Consider the following 9,212-nt stretch of genomic DNA (forward strand, 5'->3'; position numbering starts at 1 on the left):
TCACTGAATGGTCACAGGTACAGAGGCAGCTACACCCCAGAGTGCAGTGGAACCACGCAGAGAAACGCACTGACAATAGGAACTGCATCTCTGAATTGTCACAGTTAAAGGGACAGCTGCACCCCAGAGTTCAGTGGAACCACCCAGCGAAATGCACTGACAATTGGAACTGAATCACTGAATGGTCACAGTCGAGTGCCGGATATCGCTGAAATCATCTGATATCTGGAGATGGGATTGATGATATTTGAGTGGACAGCATCTATTCTGTTCTTGTCAGCTGATTAATGTGATCAACACAAACCATTTATTTGGAAAGTGGTCATTCACTCAAATACACATATTTTCTTTCACTGAACCAAATGTCGTAATCTGTTTGTTCAATCTTTGGAAAAATATGCTGAACGATGTTGCAACTTCAATATCTCTGAGGTGATTCCTCCCGGTATAAATTAAAGGATTTGGGGATATATTAACTCAGTGTTCAAGACGGAGAGACTGCCAGCAGTACGAAGGGACACATCACTTCACAATGAACATGCAGCCTCCAATTAATATTGCTGAGAAAATATTCTACCCAATCCTTGCTATTGTTGGTGTTCCTGGTAAGTGACTATCACCATGGAAGTTGTAAGTGTGTGTGTGAGTGACTCTCTGATTTATAAACTGCGACTGAAAATGTTTAATGCTCACTGATATACAGGCACCTGATCAACATTATTATTCACTGAAGTCAAATTTATTTCAACTTGTCTATGGTTAGAATCCCTTGCATCAACTGAAAATAATCCTCTGTTTATCAGTCACGGGATATCTGATGAGTGAAATTTTATTTTGAGTGGAACCTTTTTAAATATCAAATTGGATATCAATGAAGGCAATATCTCGGAACGAAGGTTTAGTGCGATTAAGAATGTAATCAAACTGAGGGTGGATAACTAACCAGAGTGCAATATCTGGCAGCAGTGGGCAAGATTACTGGAAGGTTTTGTCAATGCTGGATTGTTACTTAATGTTGTTCTCCAAACAGAATGGAATATCTAACAGCAGTGAACCTGGATTACTGGAAGTATCTGTCAGTATAACATTGTACTGGATGTGGTCTCTCACTGGAGTGGAATATCTGATCCAATTATCCATTTATTACTGGGACTATCTGTCCGTGTAGAATTGTATTGTTTGTGAGTCAGGAACGAGACCGAAGTAAGTTGGTTCTATTTTAAATACTGAATTCTATTGGTGATATCTCTCTGTCTGTTTTACTTTTGGATCAGATTGAAAACAGGAAGCGTTTGGCTCAGTTTTTAAGATGTTTGATATTTATTGTGTGAAGTGAAATGTCTCGCTGCCTCTGTGTTAACCTTCTCCACCACAAAGAGATGACACCTCCACCCTGATATTCAGTAAAATCACCCAGCACAGTATCCTAATAGATTTTATGAAATTTTTCTCATTTCTATTAATCATGAAATCAGCTCCAATGTTTGTTCAATTGTTATGGTTGTTTTTAAACTGTGTTGCCGCTTCAAATGATTTGTGAATCTTTCCACCTGAACCCAGAAACCCTTCCAGTCCATTTCGACTTTATTTTCCAAGGAGTGATCGGAAGATTTATTGTTCTGATCAAAATGCAGCAGTGAGCACTGAGCTGTCCAGAAACTAATTTCCCACTGAAATACTCACTTTGCAAGTGTATAATTGATGATGAATATGTGACTATAGTTGATTGTACTCTTCCTCTGTATTCACTGTCACTCTCAATTTGGATTTGATTGTAAATTCTGCACTTATCATTCTGCTTCCCGATTACAAATGGTTGATGTCAATGATGAAGGAGAGTATTCCCAGTGCAAATCCTTGTGGAACATCACTTCCCACCTTGCAACAATCAAACACAACCCTTTAACTGCTCTTCATGATTTCATGATTGTTGTGTGTGTCTCCAGCTTGCTGTCCATTCTGCTGCTGTGTCCTCTAACGCCACTTGCTTTCACATTACTCCTGAGTTGGCTATGTAGGATCTTACTGAAGTCCTTTAGGAAACCAAATTGTTTAACATATTTCATAGTAATCAAAACTTTAATTTCTGATAGTTTTTGAAAGAATTCAAACACATCAGGAATTATTCTAACTTTGAAATATGAGCTGACTCTTTGTTACCGTCTGTGTTACTGGATTATTTTTTCTCATAATTTTAATTCAATAATCCCTACTATTGATGTTGTTACTGGGAGATTGTTTTCTGGTATTGTTTAATTTTCTGTTTGCAATCAAGTATTCCAGAATCTGACTGCTGCCTGTCAATTCTTTTGCAATATTTTGATCATAATGAGTGAATAGTTAATAGTGTCTCTGCTGTTTCACTCTGTCTATTTGAAGAATATTTGTGGTTGAAATCCATCCACCTCCAGTAAGCGCCCTCTACCCGCACTCCACCCGCTGGCCTCGTATCTGCTCTTAATCTTTTCATTGACATCTGTCAGTGCGACATCGACCATCGCAATTTCTCTGCCCCTCTCACACACTCCATCTTGCCTCCCGCTCTGAACGTGCACCACTCCTCTCTCGCGATCTAACCCTGACGTGGTTATCTAAGATGCTCACAGAAGTGGTGCCATTAATGTCTGGTGTACTAATCTCTTCCACACAGAGGCTCTATGCTAATTCTTATTCACATCCTGCAACTCCCCCTGGACCACGACCCCTCCACCAGTCATCCTGTTATTGTTTCCAGGACTTTCACAGATTTCAGTGACTTAGAGATATTCCGTCCCTTGCCTCAGACATCATAGTCTACACTACCTGCATCAATTTCCCGCTTCTACCTCCTTCCCAAAATCCACAAGAGGACTGTCCCAGTTGTCCCCTTATTTCAGCCTGATCCAGCCGCAACAAACTTATTTCTTCCTATCTTGATGCCCGTGTCCTCTGCCGTCCCACCGACATTCCTGATTCCTCTTATGCTGTTTTATTGATATAAAGAAGGTCCATTTCCCTGGTTCTAACCGCCTACTCTTTACTGTGGATGTCCAATCCCTCCGCACATCCCTTCCCCAACAGGAGGGTTTGAGCGCTCTCGGCTTCTTCCTTGACCGCAGGGGCAGACAATCCCCGACCACCGACTTCTTCCTCCGATTTCTGAACTTTTTCTGTCATGCAATAATTTCACATTTAACTTGTCTCACTTCTTGAATCGATTTTGATTCCAATTTCTACCCTTATCTCGCCTTTAATGAGTTCATCTATACTTTCCGTCCCTTCCTTTACCCGTCAATCTCCATTTCCAGCGATAGACTGACCACCTATATTCATTAGAAGTCCACCAAATCACAGCTACCTAGTGTAAAGATTTGCACACCGTGCTTCCCCTGATGGCCGAACCCCAATCTGCCATTTTTCTGTCTCCGTCGCCTATGTTCTGATGATTCCATCTTCGAAAATGGCCCTTCTGGCATGTTTGCCTTTTCCTTAACCGGTGTTGCCCCATCATGTTTGGTGGACATGGGACTCTCTCCAGATTCGGACCCTTTGGAGACGGGGCTCTTATTCATGTGCAATTCATTTCTAGTACCTTTGCCCTCACCACCTCCCCTCCCGGTAAGATGATAGTGTCCCCTATTCTCACTTTCTACACCACCGGCCTCCGCATTCAAAGAATCGTCCTCCACAATTTCTGGCAACTCCAGCATGATGTCATCAGGAAACACAGCAGCAGCTCCGACAATGCTCGTATGTTTTGCATTCCTCAGGTACCGCCTCATCCGTGACACCCTTGTCCACTTCTCCATCACACCAACACCCCTTCCCCTTCCCACAGCACCTTCCTTTGCAATCACGGAGCAACAGCGTCCCCTTGACCGCCTCATGATTCTAGGCAGCAAACTCTCCTTTATAGTAAAGCAGTGTCCTTCACTTTGGTCTACTGTATTCGCTGTTCCCAATTCAGTCTCCTCTACATAATGGCGCCCAAGCGCAAGACTAGATGATCTCTTTGGGGAGCACTTTCACTGAGCCCACAAGCATGATTCCAACCTTCCTCGTGCTTACTATTTTAACTCGGCACCTTGCTCTCATGCCCACATTACTGTCTTTGGCCTTTTGCAAGGATCCGCTGAAGCCCTACGTAAACTGGAGGAACAGCATCGCATCTACCGATTAGTATGTTACAGTCCTCATGGCGCAACTACAAATTCAACAACTTTAGACAGGGAACTTTCTCCTCCATCTTGACGCCTTTATTTTTGGAATATCCCATCTTTTTAATCAATTGCAAAAGGTCCGAATCTGGTGAGAGTCTAATCCTGGCAATGGACCTTGGGGAATATCCAAGGCCGAGACGGGATATTACTGAGAAACGCTTGCCAGGAATTATTTTCCAATCCGGGAGAGATCGAATTCCTGGGAATAGTGGGATGTTGGGATGTTCGGGACGTGGCATTGGCGAATTCTAGTGAGAGGGTGCCTTACGAATGATTGAACCTGGGAAGGGACTGACCTGGATATGTTCTGAGCCTAATCAAGCTCTATTCGTCCCATGATTATGAACTGGGGAGGCCCTGTTTTTGTCATTTATGTCCTCTGAACATGGAGGATTCCAATAATCCTCGCAGGGTGTCGAACGGCATCAGAAATCCTGTCTAGGGAAGAGTCCAAACCGGAGCGTAACCACTGACTGAGAGTGTGGATGATAATCTCGGACATGTTGGTCTCCGATTTGGAAAACCAGGCAGGTCTGAGCGAATCCTATCAATCAGACTCAACAAGAAATATAATCTTTCCCAAAGGTAACTAAATTCTGAACATTTCCTCCCACTGCCATCAAACTGACAGGGCTGCAATTCACCCTTTCCCCCATCCCACGTCTTAAATACTTGGGTTACATTTGCTATTTGCCTGACTGCAATGTCAATCCCTGGACCCACTGCTCCAACACACTGCCACCCACCCACTGCCCAATACTTTTCTGCTGGAATCCGGTCCTGGTTTAGACATTGAGAATATTTAATGAGTAATTTCCCGGCTTTTCTCCCTTTTCTCTCTGATAGTTAATTTACTGGGAATTGCGATTCTGTGTCGGGGGAAGTGTGGCCTCTCTACCTGCACAACTCGCTACCTGGTGGCCATGGCAACGGCGGATCTGATGTATATTATCACTCGCCCCATACTGGAGAAGATGAATTATTATTACTTCCCCCAGAATTTCCTGGACCTCACCCCTGTGTGTCGTATCAACATTGCCCTTCTGTATGCAGCCGCGGACTGTTCTGTCTGGTTCACCCTCACTTTCTCCTTTGATCGATTTGTGGCCATTAGCTGCCAGAAACTGAAAACGAAATATTGCACCGGGAAAACCGCGGCTGCGATTCTGTCAACAACCGGCTTCCTGCTCTGTATGAAAAATATTCCCTGGTACTATGTTTATGAACAAAGGGAGATAATAGACAATGTCCAGTGGGAGTGTCAGGTAAAGAAGAGCGTCCTCACTGACCCCGGGTGGTTTGTATACAACTGGTTTAATCGGGTTTTAACTCCATTTTTCCCATTCTTCTCAATCCTGTTGATCAACGCTCTGACAGTCAGACACATTTTACTCACCAGTCGAGTCCGGAAGGCACTGAGGGCTCAGAGTCAGGGAGACAATCGCAAAGACCCAGAGATGGAGAGCAGAAGGAAGTCAATGATTTTACTCTTCAGCATCTCCGGAGCTTTCATTCTCCTCTGGACCGTGGCTGTGATTAAATTTTTCTATATTGAAGTGAGAGGATTATATTCCCTCACCCTTCCTCAATATACTTTCCAACAAGTTGGATTTATGCTGCTGGATTTAAATTGCTGCACAAACACATTTATTTATGTGGTGACTCAGTCCAGGTTCAGGGAACAAATCAAGATCGCCGTAAAATATCCGGTTACATCAATTATTAAATTAATCGGGCAGCCCTGATGCCTTACGGCGCCGAGGTCCCAGGTTCGATCCGGGCTCAGGGTCACTGTCCTTGTGGAGTTTGCACACTCACCCCGTGCTGCGGGTGTTTCGTCCCCACAACCCAAAAGATGTGCAGGTTAGGGGGATTGGCCAAGCTAAGTTGCCCCTTAACTGGAAAAAATGTATTAGGTGCTCTAAATTTATTTTTTAAAACAATCATAAATTGAACAATGAACAAAACTGACAGTCACTCAGCAAACTAGGAGCTCCAGCTGAAGGTTGCAAATCGCCTCAGCCAATCAGAGGTCGTTCCTACTGCCTGACTCCCATGCAGTCAATACGGAGCACATCGCTGATTCACAGCCAGTCAGGGAACTCGGAACACTGACTGCAAGAACGTTCAGCCAATCAGAGACTTTGGTTTCAGAATGACAGCCCCTCAGCCAATCATAGACTCCTAATTCAGACAGGCAGGACTTGTGGCGTGCAGAAGCACGACCATAGGGTTGGTGCTTGGAGTGGGGGAGGTGTGGGGGCGGGATGGAGGCAGAGGCAGAGCTGCTGGGGGTGGTACACTAGCATGGCTGCCTGGTGGGAATACATGCCAGGGCTGGCTGAGGGGGGCACTGGTAGGGCTCGCTGGGAAGGGGCACTACCAGCGCTGCATGTCGGACACTGGTAGGGGGCACTGGCATATTTGGTGGTGGTGGAGACAGTGGCTGTAGGGGGCAATGGCACGGCTGACGGTGGTGAGTGCCAGGAGGCACTGTCACGGCTGGTTGGGGTTGGGGGCATCGGTCCTGGCACGGCTGGCTGGCGAGGTCACTTCCCGGGCTGGGTACGGGTTACTGGAAGGGCTGGTTGGTGAGGCGGAGGCAGGGTTGGCTGGGGTGGTAGCACCGACCCTAAGCACTGGCTAGACTGGCTGGCGGGCTCACTGGCAGGGTTGGCTGGGGGGGTGGGGTGGGGGGGGGAACTCGGACTGAGAACTGGAGGGCACTGGCTGGTCTAACTGGAGGGGGCACAAGGAGTGTTGGGTGTGTGGGACACGGGCACAGTTGGCTGATGGGGCCCAGACAGGAAAGGCTGGAGTGAGCGCAATGGCAGGGCTTGCTTGTGAGTGGTGCTGCGGGTGTGCTGAGCGGAGGCTGCGGGGAAGGCAGTGGCAATGGGGGCTAGGGAGGGGGTTAGTGGCAGGGCAGGTTTCGGGGGTAGGTAGCGGCAATGCGGGGTGGCGGGGGCATCACTGGCAGGGAAAGCTGGGAGGGGGTAGGCAGCGACAGGGTGGGCTGGGAGGTGGGCGACACTGGCAGGTCAGGCTGCGCCTGGGGGGATGGGGGTAGGCTACGGCAGGTGTTGCTGGGGAGGGTGGCGACACTGACAGGTCAGGGTGCGGGGGCGTATGCAGCGGCAGGGCGGGGAGACGAGGGGCTCGGCACTGGCAGTGCAGGCTGCGGATGAGGGGGATAGACTACGGCAGTACGGGTTGGGGAGGGGGCGACACTGGCAGGGCAAGCTGTGGGGGCTGTAGGCTGCGGCAGTGCGGGCTGGGGAGGGGGCGGCACTGGCCGGGCAGGCTGTGGGGGTTAAGGCAGCGGCAGTGCGGGCTGGGGAGGGGGAGACACTGGCAGGGCAGGCTGTGGGAGTTAAGGCAGCGGCAGTGCGGGCTGGGGAGGGGGCGGCACTGGCAGGGCAGGGTACGGGGGTTAAGACCGCGGCAGTGCGGGCTGGGGAGGGGCGCGACACTGGCAGGGCAGGCTGTTGGGGTGTTAAGGCAGCGGCAGTGCGGGCTGGTGAGGGTGGCGACACTGGCAGGTCAGGGTGCGTGGGTCGTATGCAGCGGCAGGGCGCGGTGACGAGGGGGCGACTCTGGCAGGGCAGACTGCGGGGTGGGGGGGGGGTAGGCAGCGGCGGGCTGGGCAGGGGGACGTCAATGGCAGGGCAGTCTGCGGGGATAGCAGCGGTTACGGGCTGGGGAGGGGCTCGGCACTGGCAGGGCAGGCTGCGGGTGACGGGGATAGGCGACGGCAGTACGGGCTGGGGAGGGGGGCGACACTGGCGGGGCAGGCTGTGGGGTGGGATGAGGTATCCAGCAGCAGGCCGGGCTGGGCAGGGGGACGTCAATGGCAGGGCAGTCTGCGGGGGTAGCAGCGGGTACGGGCTGTGGAGGTGCTCGGCACTGGCAGGGCAGGCGGGGAGGGGGTGTAGGCAGCGGAACACCGGGCTGGGGAGGGGTCGACACTGGCACGGCAGGCTTCGGGAGAGGGGGATAGACAGCGGCAGTGCGGGCTGGGGAGGGGGCGACACTGGCTGGGCAGGCTGTGGGGGGTGTAGGCCGCGGCAGTGAGGGCTGGGGAGGGGACGGCACTGGCAGGGCAGGCTGTGGGGAGGCGGGGAGTTAAGGCAGCGGCAGTGCGGTCTGGGGAGGGGGAGACACTGGCAGGGCAGGCTGTGGGGGATGTAGGCCGCGGCAGTGCGGGCTGGGGAGGGGCGCGACACTGGCAGGGCAGGTGGTGGGGGGGGGGTTAAGGCAGCGGCAGTGTGGGCTGGGGAGGGGGAGACACTGGCAGGGCAGGCTGTGGGGGATGTAGGCCGCGGCAGTGCGGGCTGGGGTGTGGGCGACACTGGCAGGGCAGGTTGTGGGGGGGTTAAGGCAGCGGCAGTGCGGGCTGGGGAGGGGACGGCACTGCAGGACAGGTTGTGTGTGGGGGGGGGTTAAGGCAGCGGCAGTGCGGGCTGGGGAGGGGACGGCACTGCAGGACAGGTTGTGGGGGGGAGGTTAAGGCAGCGGCAGTGCGGGCTGGGGAGGGGGCGGCACTGGCAGGGCAGGGTACGGGGGGTTAAGACCGCGGCAGTGCGGGCTGGGGAGCGGGCGACACTGGCAGGGCAGGCTGTGGGGGCTGTAGGCCGCGGCAGTGCGGGCTGGGGTGTGGGCGACACTGGCAGGGCAGGTTGTGGGGGGGTGTAGGCCGCGGCAGTGCGGGCTGGGGAGTGGGCGACACTGGCAGGGCAGGCTGTGGGGGCTGTAGGCCGCGGCAGTGCGGGCTGGGGAGTGGGCGACACTGGCAAGGCACTTCAGCATCGCATAGCCCAAACCTGCAGCCCAAAATGCACCTTCCTCGCCACACCCTGGGCTAGCACCCTCCAATCCTGCAGCTCAGCGTCTCGCCTTCCACCCCCGCAGCCCACAACCCCAGCATCCACCATGCGTCCCACCACTCCACCACCACGCTGTCATCATTCCCCTCCCTCCAACCGGCACTCACTCACCGGTAGGGCTGCACAC

The sequence above is a fragment of the Scyliorhinus torazame genome, chromosome 23, assembly GCF_047496885.1.
Source record: "Scyliorhinus torazame isolate Kashiwa2021f chromosome 23, sScyTor2.1, whole genome shotgun sequence".
NCBI classification, from domain to species: domain Eukaryota; kingdom Metazoa; phylum Chordata; class Chondrichthyes; order Carcharhiniformes; family Scyliorhinidae; genus Scyliorhinus; species Scyliorhinus torazame.